The 13,886-nt window shown below is 31.7% G+C and overlaps 1 long non-coding RNA gene across 1 annotated transcript; it reads left to right on the top strand.

Annotated features, from left to right (window-relative positions):
* Positions 1 to 4,007: 4,007 nt before the first annotated feature.
* Positions 4,008 to 10,855, top strand: LOC146999401 (uncharacterized). Its single transcript, XR_015042970.1, has 3 exons — positions 4,008 to 5,059; positions 7,752 to 7,841; positions 10,711 to 10,855. It is a non-coding gene; the product is annotated as an uncharacterized LOC146999401 (long non-coding RNA).
* Positions 10,856 to 13,886: the final 3,031 nt, after the last annotated feature.

The raw sequence follows: 13,886 nt of genomic DNA on the forward strand, positions 1-13,886 counted from the left end.
CAATAGCGCCTCAAACCATGATGCCGCGCTGTCGCGTGGTGGTGCGTTCTACAATTGCTGTCGGATTTCACCTGTCTTCTACATCGACGCCACATTCGTACGGGGCGATTATCATTGGAGAAACAAACGTGACTCATCTGAGAACACGACCTTGTGCCATTCCGTCGTCCGCATCGTTAGCTTCTATGATGTAAGGTCAATGGCAGTCGTCTTAACGGACACCACGAGGGAAGACACTAGCCACCAATCGACGGCAAACGGTTCTGGTCGATATGGAGACATCCAGAGTGTATTGAACATGCTGCAGACTGGAGGTAGAAGTGACTTGCGGGTACGCCACCGCTTGTTGGCGGTAGCGTGCAGACATCACTATGGCTGCAACGGCACCCCTCGAACTTGCCACATTTCCTTGTTCAACCCTTGTCGCCACAGCCGATCTTCGCGTCCAGATCTGTGTCAGCTGAGATTTGCCGTTTGGACCAGCCTGCGTTTCTGTTGTGTAGCGAATTTAATATAATTAAGTGATTCATAAAAATCAAAATTTTAATTTGTAATTATTCAAAACTTGAGCTACACAACAAGTTTGGTTATATTCTTTTATTTGGGTTATTAATTCTAGAGTAATCTATTTCGGCTATTCGAGTTTACGCGAACTGCGTCTTCAATCTTGTACACTCAGACAATGGATATAGGTGAATTTTCATGTAATAAACTCAGTTTTTCATGTTAAAAATTAATTTTATTTCTTAGTATTTAATATCATTAGTTGCAGAAAAATTAGCTCTTTAATTTGACATAACTTTCGTTTTCCTAACTTTAATTGCATTTTAGTTATGAACTTTAATTAATAGTTTTTTTTTCCGTTTTCATTGTGATTTCTCCTGTTGGGGAAAAAGTGCCCTCTTTCCGGTAAAATAGTCGCTTTTTCGAGTTTTCAGCGTTCCTTCGTTGGGACTGCTTGCAGGGTTGTTGAAATTCCAAGTTTCTCCCTTCACTAGGCGTGGTTATTTGGCGACAGCTTGGCGACTTAGAATTTCCGTTGGGTTTCAAAGTGGTGGCTTTGGTGAGTTTGCTAACATGAAGGAATGCTGTAGTTGCAACTGGTTTAACTTTTGGCGAGGAGTGAGTTCTGTCAAGTTGGCATTTCTTCGCTCTCCCTTTTAACGGGTTGTTTTGTGGGACGAGGTCACTTTTTGACACTTCTTTTGCTCTTTTGAATTGCTTTCTGATGCTGTTCGAGGCGACAGCTGATTCCGCCGAGGAAATGGATCTTCGCCCCAAAAGAATTACGGGCCTCTTGGCTAAGCGCTTTGAGCGCGGGCCTTAGTGGATGGGCATCTATGTCTTCGCAAAATTTAATTCTTTCTTCAGTTTTTTTTTTTTTTTTTTTTTGTGTGTGTGTGTGTGTGTGTGTTTGTGTATCTCAAGAAAAATATAAAGCAGAAAAATGATGCGTGCTCCCAGTTCTCAACCATCTGATTGCCGCTGTGGTAGTCGTTTACGATGCCATAGAAAGAAATCATTAGGCTTCTGCATACTCCGAAATGGAAAGTTAATTTACAACCGTTGCGTTTTGGACCCTTTAGAAATTGATTCGTCGTTTCCCGCTGAAGATTTCCGGAATAATGGTTTGAAAATTTGTTCATCCTAATCTCCTCGTGTCTCCAAATCCGAGATTGTATTAAACTATTTAGCCGTATTAGAACTTCATTTGTTCATCCTAATCTCCTCGTGGCGCCAAATCTGGGACTGTATTCAACTTTTAGCCGTATAGGAACCTCGTTTGTTCATCTTAGAATCTACTAGGAAAAAAAAAATGCTCGGTTCCAGTGATCACTTGCTGCCAGCAGTTCTGAGCTTCAATGGACTCTCTCTTTTTTTTATTCTTCCCCATGTGGTTTGACTCTTCTTGCTTTCCAGCCACAGTTAAGTCTCTCCTTTTTTTTATGTTTTTGTCTTGGTTACTTAAAGGTTATAGAATTCTGCAGTTAAATGTTTGAATTAATTTAAATGTAAAGCTTAATTTTTTTTTTTTTTTTTTAGTTGACAAATTTAACTTAACTCTATAGAAATCATTGTTTTCTTTTTGTGTGGGTCGATTAAGTAAAAGTAGTAGATTGAACCAAGATTTATAACCTTATTAAAATTATTGTAACTTAACTTAATAGTAAAGAAAATTAAGTTCTTCAAGAAATCATTTAATAGAATATTTGGAGTTACTTCATGGTGAGGATTGATTAGTAATAGTACCAGTAATAATGTGACTACTTAACTTTTTTTTGGTTAAACAATATTTTTATAATCAAAAAGAAAAAATGATAAAAATTATTATGTACAATAACTATTATTTTGTTGGATGGTATTGAGTGCAATAACTTCTTTCCTGTATTGATTATTCTGTGTGAAGTGGAAGGTGTAACTTGTTAAAATTTATATATATATATATATATTTTTTCTCCCCGGGGAGGGTACTGTTCATTAATTTATAGTTTATTTTTGGTATGTTTACATGATTTGCAAACTAACAATAATAGAGATTATAAAGAATAATGTTAAGAAATAATTACTCAGTAATAGTTTGATTTGTACAACAATATAATTTGCAATAAGAGTTAAATAAATAAGTTTTTCTAGATCAATCAATGGTTAAATTTGTCTGCTCATGATTTTCACCAGTTTATTTCTCAACTTGAGTTTAGGGTTAATTCGGAATAAACACAACGCAAATTAGAACAGGTTATTGATACTAGTATGTTATGGTAGAAATGAGTATTTTTATTGTTGTGGTCAACTAGTAGGGTACCTTTCAGACATTTTCAAAACGACACAACACTTCTCAGTCCGATCAACATGCCCCTCGTAAAATCGTCTTGTCTGCTGGAACTGCCTCTGTTGACGACGGTCCTGCATTGTCTTATATTTCACGCGCCTTCTGAGGCAGAAGCACATTTTCTACGATGATTTACCTAGCAGAAATAATGACACAACAATAAAAAAAAAAAAAATCTGAAAAGACAAACGCTCCTTTGAGCGTAATTGAACATTACGCCCAAAAGGGCGTTTTTTAAACGTTTTGTGTGTTAGCTTAATTTATTAAATATCACCCCCATAGCAGAAAACATCCTCAGGATGTCCTATTTAAGTCGCAATATCCCGGGACATACTTAGGATGCCCTAAGGATGTTGATTCTCAGATGTCCTGAGGAGATCGTAATTTAACATCCTGAGGATGTCGTATTTAAGTCGCTATGTCCCGGGATATGACAGGATGTCCTGAAGATGTTGATTCTCAGATGTCCTGAGGAGTTCATCAATTTCACATCCTGAGGACATTCATTCTGCATTGTCCGGAGGACTTTCGGTGTCAAACATTTTGAGGATATTTGTTCTCAAATTTACCAGTTTTAATTTTTTGACATTGCACATCTGAAACTTGCACATTATTTTATTTTTCATATGTATTTTACTAAGTTGTTTCTAAATGCTGTACATTAAAAATATTGATATGATTGATGATTTATTCTTGTTATTTTGTTATTAATTTTAACTGCTATTTTTTCTGACGTTTTTAAAAATTTATTTAGTCATGGAAAAGATTTTTTTCAATGGATTAGCATTTTCTAGAATATTTGCAAAATTCTAGATAACATATATTTTTTTTATAAAAAATGTATAAATTACATGTATAATTACTTACAGATTACAAACCCTACTACAAATATAGGTAAAATTAGATATAGATATATTTAATTACGGAAACGAATTTTTTTTTAAATTTGGGTATAGAGACATTAGGTATTTTTTTGGAAGCAGGAAACATGAAAAATTAGCAACTGCCTTCGCCGGGAATCGAAGGACGGACCTCTGGAATACCGGCCCAGTGTGCAGAACCACTACACCACGAAGACACGCTAGGTGTGTTGGTGGTGTATTTAATTATGCCAAAGCACACTAGGGCTATCTGCCTATGGGGAGGGATGTCTTCGTGGAGGATTTTCTAAGTAAAAACTGGCTCGTATACACGTTACACGTGGGGAAAACCACGAAAACACCCATGCAGCCAGCCCGTTCGCGGGATTCGAACCTCGGATCGCACTACCAGGGTTCAGCGACTTTACCGCTCGGCCGCTGGTGGGCCGAAGACACGCTAAAAAAGCGGGAGAAATACCTTATATTACTTCTCTTTTTAAAGGCCGACATTTTTTTTAAGGGGATCCAATCACTAAATCCTGGGTGTGGATATACCTCATCCAACACCTTTTTAGTTCGGGCGCCACTGTAGAGACATTAGGATTTTTTGGGAAGCCGTAGAGATGAAAAATTAGCAACCGTTTTCGCCGTGAATCGAACCACGGACCTCTGAAATACCGGCCCAGCGTGCAGAACTATTACACCACGAAGGCACGCTAGGAGAGCGGGAGAAATACCTCATAAGGAAAATTTTTTTCCTCTAATTACAGGACAGAAAATGTTTTTCAATCGCGCGATCTGTTATTGATATTGAATTACAGTCGTGCGATAATTTCGCAGTAAAGATACATCTCTGATGACTATCCAAGATTCTAGAAACGTTGGTCTTATATAGAGATGGTCGTCTTATAGAAATAATGCTTAATATCAATATTTATTTATAATCTCAGAACTATTGGTCACTTTCAGAAGTGGTCGTTTGAGAGGCGATATTCTATATATTTATTTACTGATACTCTCAGATTCCAAAATTTGTTTATATTCTCAGAAATATTGGATGGAAGGTGGTCGTCCCATACATGCAAAATTTTACATTTCATTAAAAATGAATTCGGCATTATTTAACTATTTCCCTATTAATTAATTAATTATATAAAGAAAAAATTAGGAAATAGTACTGTTTATTACGGAATAATGTAGGAAGTTCTACAGAACTATATTCTTTCGCGTCATTGCACATTGTATCCGGCAAACTACTAGTTCCTCGTATTCTTCCGCAAATCCGTAAACATCTGTCTGATTTGAAACGAAATCCAAAATGGCTGCGCCATGTGGTTAACTTGTATGGATATTTTTTGTTGCATGAAAGGTAAGTTCATTTGCAATACTTGTATATTTACTTTTTTTGCTTTTCGAATTTATGTTATTTATGTCATTTTGACAGTTAAATGTTTCACAGCTTTATGAATTCAATTGTTACCATTCTGTCGTGTATCTCAATGGCTGGCTGTCTTTTCAAATATCTAATTTGCCCTGCTATCCAAATGTTTATGATTGAATTTTTTTTAGTCTAGTTTATGCATTCAGTTTCAAAATAATATGTGTGATCAGATTGCTTATTATTTTATTGCAGCAATAAATTTATGTTAAATAGTTTGAACAATTGTATAAAAATAAGAGTTTGCATTGTTTTGTCCAAAATATGTATGGTTGAAACATTATCTTAATCTAGTTTGTAATTCAAGTTTTTTTGGGGGGTACTGTTCTGTTATTGGGACCAGAATCGGAAATGTATGAACCTGTGTTCGTAAGTATGTGCATAGATGTGTATATGTTGAATATTTTATATATAATTTTTGTTGAATCTTGCAAGTTGCCTAACATTCAGAATTATTACTACCGAATTTTACTGATAGGTTTTTTCGAGTTGACATAATCTGTCTGATAAATAAAATAAACTGGTGTTTAAATTATATGCATTTCTCTTGATACACAAACATACAAGACACACAAACATACAAATATACAAGCATACATAAATACATTTCTGAACCCGGTCCTGATAACAGAACGGTACCTTTTTTTAATCTTTTTTGAATATTTTTTAAAAGGATTAAGCATTTTTCAAACTGCATATCATTTTAAGATTCGACTTGCAGGAAGACAAAATATGGTCATTCAATCAAATGCTTATGATTGCTTTTAACATTTTCTCATAAATATTGTTTGCATTTTTATTGTATTTTAGATACCTTAGTTATGTAAAGTGAACATGAGAATATTAGGAAAGCTGAAGAATATGAATAGCTACCATAATACATGTATTTTTTCATCGAGCCCATTGTTTTAGAAACCAATGCACCATTATTATATGCTGGCTTATTTTATAGTTATATGCAGTTTAATTTTATGTTCATGTTACTGTAGTATTGTCATTATAATAAAAGTATTGATAATTTATGTTGAATCTTGCAAGTTGCCTAACATTCAGAATTATTACTACCGAATTTTACTGATAGGTTTTTTCGAGTTGACATAATCTGTCTGATAAATAAAATAAACTGGTGTTTAAATTATATGCATTTCTCTTAATGTTTCATTGAAAGTGAGATGGAAATATAAATGCTATCCAGAAAAGTGAATTCTTTTTGCCTGAAATAACAAACTGTACTAAATGATTAATGTTTATATCATTTTAGAAATGTCAATATTAAAGTTTCTCCCCCTTCTCTTCTTTGATTTTGAAATAATTTATAATAAAATAATATATGCATAAGTGTAATTAATGTAAAGTGTCATTCAATAATATAATTTATTTTTACTGATATTTTTATATTTCTTATCTGGGTTTTCTTTTGGTGTTAGAAGGAGGAAGAGACTGTAATGTTTTAATTAAGGAAATAATTAAAACATTACAGTCTTCTAAATAACACAGTTACAGTAATGTTTATTGAAGCAATCAGTACTGTGTGATTGCCAGTGATTGAATAATGTTAAAATGCATTGTTCATAAGAAAATTTGCTTATCTTTGTGTTATAGATTTTATTTTGACACAAGCTGAAATTTGAATTATTGGAAGCACTTTGAAAACCCGAATTATTTCCTGAATCATTAATCAAGCCAATATATAACATACAAATTTTCATACAAAATTATTTCTTTGAGCATATTATAAAGAGCTCATTTAATTTTATTATTTGTACAAATTTTAGACAAAAGTAGGATATAACAGTTAAAGATTTATTGAAGCCTACTTGTTACTTGTGGTAACAAAGAAGTGTAAAAGATATTGCCACATTAGTGAACATGACGATCATTGATGCTTAGTTTAGTAATTTAATAATACATTGAGAAATGTTGGGAACTTTCAGAAGTAGACATTTCGGGAATGATGGGCTTGATAAGAAATTTACATGGTTTTATTATTTATTCTTTAGTTAAGAATGGATTTTAGATGTTCATGTGAAAGAATTGTTAAAGTTTGGCATTTAAAAAAATGAATTAATAATATGCAATTATCTTTTTATTATACATATATTACTATATATTTCTAATGCGCTATGTAAATGTCAGTGCTAAACAATTGAGATACTATTGTCAGGGCAATCTTTTCTTATACATGAAAAATTCTGATATTTTCTTATCATCTGCCCTCACAGCTTCAACTTATGCTAAAACAGCAAGAGTATGCACACGATAATAGCAAACTATGAATATGCATACCACACACATGTATTTACATGCTTTATATTTAATCTTTATTTCTGAATAGTATTCCATTGGATGAAAAATATGTGAATATTGACCCAATATATATATTTTTGTGTGTGTGCATCCTAAAATTTCTTGTTTCTTATAAAGTGCTTATTTGAATTACTACTTGTGAACAAAGCAGTAGATATGAACCATAAACTAACCATTTTGCCAATTTTCACGGCTTTGCAGATAGTCAGAAAGCACCAAAATTTGTAATAATGTTAAGTTTAAATGATGTTCTATACTTTTGTGTTAATTTTTCTATTCTATTAATTCTATTACTGTGTTATCAAACTTTCTGCAGGAATTTCAACTGGTTAAGATGTTATTACCATGTGGAGAAAAATTTGGTTTTCAAGCTAGAAAAAATTGCAGCTGAAGGATTTTGTAGAAGGTCAGTCAAACTGGTTTTAGTTAATTATAATTTAATTTTGGGTGAAGAATTCTCAAATTTATTTATCATAAGTGTCTAAAGGTATCATAAGTGTCTAAATTAAATTCTGCTTGTTTTTGAAATTTTTCATGACATTCATTCTTTGATTATTATTATTTTTTTTTAATTTACTAACTTATGTCCAGGCACATAATGTTGCATTTAATGCCATACCTTAAATATTGTAAAATGTTAAAATAATACATTTCATTTAAAAATGTGTTTGTGACAGTAAATTTTCTGTTACATTTAATCATATCTATAAACATTGGTATACATCATTTTTTAATAACCTGTATATTATTTTGTGTATTTCTTTTACATCCAAGATCTGGCATATGACTTGCTTTTCAAACTGATAACACGGTTTAATAATGTAATCTAATGGTTAAAGTTTACTATGGAACGGGCCAAATTTAATAAATTATTCTTTGATAGAAATTTATTCATGTGTTCAGTGTGTCTTATCTCTTTAAATTGCTAAAGTAAATTTTATGTACTTGCATTTAGGAATTTTGACTGTATCAGAGTAATTTTGTTTCAGTTATTATAACATGCAAGGGAAAAAATTCATTCATAGCTCCGTATTTAAAATTAGTTAATTTAAGTCCTTAATAAAGAGGGACGTTTTGTTGTTTTTAATGTCAATAGAGTTTAATTCAAAAATATGCCACATTAAGGGTTACTTTTTAACCTAATTTAAAATTTTCATTACTTTAACATGTCCAATAATGGTTATTTTAACTCCGATATTGTAATAATATCAAAATTCCTTACTTTTTGATAGGTAATCCAAATGTAAAACAAGAAAAGAAAAAATTAAAATCTAGAAGTATATTTATTTCATGCCTCTAACAAATAAAAACAACACAAGCACTTTTTACTGTCTATCTGCATAGTGTGGCATGTCCCGTAAGACTGAGATTTGTATGGTCAAATCCATGTTTCAGTTAAAGGAAAATGCATGCACAGTCTTCTGATTTTCCCTTCGATTTAGGATTCTGTATATACTAGCATAAGAAATATATTAGTTAATGCAGTGTTATACATCAATATTTATAGACAATTATTGTGGCTATGTTTATTATAATTTTGTTCACTGTAATGACTGGAGTGCCTAAACCACCATGCTGTGTAAACAAAACTTAAATCTTCATCTCTGCATACTGCCCCACTAGTGTTTAAACCACTGAAATGGTGATTATGGTAGAACATCTTTGGTAAAAATTTACTCTACTGTAACCCTTGGCGAATCGTTTCTTTTTTTTATATCAAGATCGGCACCAATTTCAAGGTGGCCGCTACACAAATCCAAAATAAGAAGTCAAAGACATACACAAATTCTGTGTATATGTACACATTGACCTATTAAAACAGAGAACTGCACAAACTGGGCATTGTGCACTGCCTTAACTTTGTCCATGTACACATTGATCTATTTTCACTTTAAGAAAATCAGAAAGTTAAAAATATCAGTTACCAGAAAAAATTCGCCACTCTCTTAACACACATACAACCAAAAATACACAAACAGAGAGGAATAAGTTACCAAAAATACATATTTCCTAACATAAAAACATTAAACAACAAATCTTCTAACAAAAATTAAAACACAGAGACAAAAAAATAAATGAAACGTCATTTTTTTAACATACCTTTTTTTCACATGCATATGTTTAGGCTTGTGTTATGCAAATTTTTCGTCTCTTAGTCACCTCAGACATACTCAAACGATGGTACCCACACCAAAATAATAAATAGCATGTTCAAAATACAAGACCATACCACTTCCGTGCAACCAAACACAGCAATTGAAAAGAATGGTAAGAACCAAAAACCTGGGACCGTACAAAAGGTTTACTATTAAAAAAAGTATTTTTTTTTTCCCAAAGGCTACTTTCGCCAACATTATCAACATTAGGGTTACCGAAAATCTTATTTGACGCAATGGGCTTCCACATTTCACAAACAACCAATACCACTTTGCGATTTTTTTTTCAGACAGAAACCAAGGTGTACCATACAGTAAAGATTAGCCACATCTTCATTTACTACTGTTACAAGTACTTCTTTGGTAAATTTCTGCGGTTAAGTTCAAAAGTTTAAAATTGCATTAACATGATCAGATTCAGAGTCATAGCTAGGGTTTTCAGCGCTCAGGGACAACTGAAGATTTCGTGCCCCCTACTGCTTGCCAAGGATGGAAAACATTTAATTCTAAAATGTTCTAACATCAATTTGGCGCCCCTTGGATTCTGTGCCTGTGGACAGATGCCCCTGATCAGATTTTATTTTCTGCACGTAGCTAACAATTACTTATGTGTTGTCAGATAAATGTTACCAGATGCATTTAATTATGTTTTACTTGCCAATCTCATGAGACAAGTTTTTTTTGCTCCTGCAAGACTTTACTTTGTGTTGCAAAATAAATTCATTCTCACTATTTTTGGACTTGCCTACACATTAAATTTAAAATAGTTTTATGAATAGGTAAGATGTGATTATCATAATTTTGTTTCTCTCTTTATCTTGGCAACTTTATATGTTGATTCAGTATCCAGGTTACCTACCAGTGGCTGATTGATAAAACTGCTCATATGTTCAGCTGGTGGTTTGAGTTTATTTTCTGACATAAAAAATTTTAAAAGGCATCCCCCATGTTTATTTTACTATAATCGAAAAATCAAATAATTGCTATTCTGTTTATAGGTATTAAATGTTAAAATATTTTAAATGCTTCCTTTAATTTGCATTCTAATAGTCATTTGTTTAAATTTAATTATGAATTATATTCACATATAGTAATTGTGAGTGTTTTTTTTTATTGTAGGTGCTGTGAAAGGCAATGACAGAGATCCAATTTATCAAGAGTTCTTATATACTACATAAGAATACATGGATATAAGATTGTTTTTCATGAATTCAAATAAAATGTGATAAATTTGATTAATAAAAACTATTTTGAATTTTGAAAAGTGTTTTTCCTGTGTTAATCATAATATAGTGCCATAAATTTCTGAATGTGTTTATTTTTCATCCAAATAAATAGCTTTACAAAAATTTGTCATATTAATAGATATTGCATAATTTAGCATTATTATAAACATTTATTATAGCAGATTTAGCTGAACTACGTTTTTAGTCTCTGCAGATGAAGTCACAAAGGTAAGTGGTTAGATATTTTTCTGTATTCCCCATTAAGTAATTTTATCTAATAAATTACCATTACTTATATACTAAAGGTGAAAGAATAAGCTTTCCTTGAAGATACAAAAATTTGCAGATATTTCAAAAAATTGGTGTACGTAAAAAAGTTCTTAAATTGCCACATATACGAAACTAAAAATGTTAGATATGAAATAGTTCAGAAATATAAATATTTTCACTATTTTTTAACTATAATTCACTGCATTTGTTATATATAATCACAGTTTAAGGTAGCAGTGCTTTTCTCACTGTGATTTCTCATGTATTTTGATTCATAAATACACGTACATAAATCCATGTATTTTGATTTCTCTTTTGAGACCGAATAAAAAATGAACTAAACATTCTCGTTGACATTGAGAGTTGAATAAAAGCTCACCTCAAAATAAAATGAATTAATAAATTTATGGAAAATTTTACATAGCATATATTGAGCAGAAAGAGTAAACTGAATATACTTAATGGAATTAATAATTGGTAGAGTTTATTGCAGAATAAAATGCCTTAATTGCATGGTAAACAGTAGATCTTTTGAAGTTTTTCTATGTTGCGTAAAATGCAGATTTAAATTTTTGATATTGATTGTCATATAAATGGCAATTACTGTTTTATTTTGCTCTGAAATGAATGGTTAGTAATAAAATTCTGGATGAGACAACCTTTAACATGCGTTAGAATTTACAAAGTTTAATTTGGTGCTGATTTCAATGGGTAAATTTCATTTTACTGAATTTTGCATAAAATAATACCAATGAACCATTGCAAATTATATTCAGAACTTTTTTTTTAATCTAAAAGGGCTATTAGTTTTGAAATGTGACTTCATATCGTCAGTCATAAACTTGTTTCGCTTTTCATTCAAGTCTTGCCATTTGGCAAAATTTAACATATTTACCTTTAAAATCTAATATATTATTGACTAACAAGCCAAGCTATTTAAAAGCATTACACACAGTTCTTAACAATGCTTTTTTTAATTTTTAATCTGATTGATTTAAAATGCATTTAATTCATGATATATCTAATTGAAAACATTTTAATATTTCTACATAATTACATGATATATTTCTTCATTTTTCAAATATATAGAAGATATATAACTTTCTGGTATCTTATAAAATGTTTTGCTATTTCCACTGCCCCATCTGTATTGATAATCTATGCATTCATAAACTTTTAGCCTCTTTGAGTGACTGCTAAAATCTGAGGCCTTTCAGATTTTTTTTTTTAATTGTGTGAGCAGAAAGATTGAATTTTAGAAGAGCTTCTTGAGTTACCTTTTGAATGATATAAAGAATTGTTAACATAATGTCAGATTTTTACAACTAAATATTAAATATATAAAAAAGCCTGCAGCATTCTCATGTTACGAAAACATATTTCTTTATTCTGAGGCTAGGAATTGATTTAGTTTTAAAAATACAATTTATTCCTTTTAACAATTTCCCAACAATGTCATCAAAACACTATAAATTCCTTACATGTTTTAAAGAAAGATGATTCATTTATGTAAAGATTATTAAATGGCTAATTTTATTATTCAATTTTTAATACAAATTAACTGAAATTAGAAACTGATTTTGTAAAATAATTTAATTATGAATAATTCAATTTGGGGGCTATTGGATGTTTAAAAATGATCAAAAGATTTTTAATATCTTAAAAATAAAAGCAAAATTTTCAGTTTTAATATTTTGTATTAATAATTCACTTTAATTTCCTTGCTCAGTTTTAATATATTCACAAATTCAGATTTAAAAACAAAATAAGTTGTATAAATATTTTCAACATTTCTGATTTTTCCATAGTAACCATAATAGAAGGATTTGAGACTATCTTTGTAAAAAAAGTAGGTTTTAGATCATCACACCTTCACATACTTTCACTGTAATTTTCCTCTGTTTATATACTGGGATGTGACACTAAGCAGTTGAGAGTATGTATTGAAGAGGTTAAAGGGATATTGTAACTAGTGTTTCAAATCCTGATAACATCCCATACGCTGTCGGTGGGACGTAGATGGGATGTCCTAAGGATATACTGGGATGTGACATTAAGCGCTCAGGAGGAAATTGGGATATTACGGGATGTCCTGAGGATGTAGTAAGTAGGACTTTAAATCCTAATAACATCCCATACGCTGTCGATGGGACGTAGATAGGATGTTTTTAGGATATAATGGTATGTGCTTAGGAGGTTTGTGGGATGTCCTGAGGATGTAGTAAGTAGGAGTTCATATCCTAATAACATCCCGCACGCTGTCGATGGGACTTGGTTAGGATGTCCTGAGGATATCCCGGGATGTGACATTAAGCACTCGGGAGGAGGAGTTTAGGAGGTTCGCGGGATGTCCTGAGGATGTGCGCATATCCCGCGAGCAACATCCTTGGGATATCCCAAGGATGTTTTTGTGCTATGTGGGCATGTTCTTCCCACTTAAACCATAAAATTCAGCTCAACAGCAATATCGCAAAATAATTTTAAAATGAGCATATCTTTAGAATTTCCGATACAGAATTTTGCGCGGTGGAGATAATTTTTTTCCCCCCGTACAATGTTGTTATTGCTCGCTTTGAAATCGTTGAGTCTGTTCATAAAAAATTTGTTAAAATTTTACAAAGCATGAAATAGATAATAAAACAAATTCCAAAATGCAAATTTGGCCTCCAGATGCCCATATTCGGGGGGAAACGTACGTTATTCAAAATTGGATGGCTCTAAGTACCGTTTTATCACAATGCGCGAAACATTCATATATTTATGCAGATTCTTCATTATTTTATTTCTTTTGTTACGAAT

Source organism: Stegodyphus dumicola, chromosome 1, assembly GCF_044657685.1.
Source record: "Stegodyphus dumicola isolate Sdum_Otavi_A_Nest chromosome 1, ASM4465768v1".
NCBI lineage: Eukaryota > Metazoa > Arthropoda > Arachnida > Araneae > Eresidae > Stegodyphus > Stegodyphus dumicola.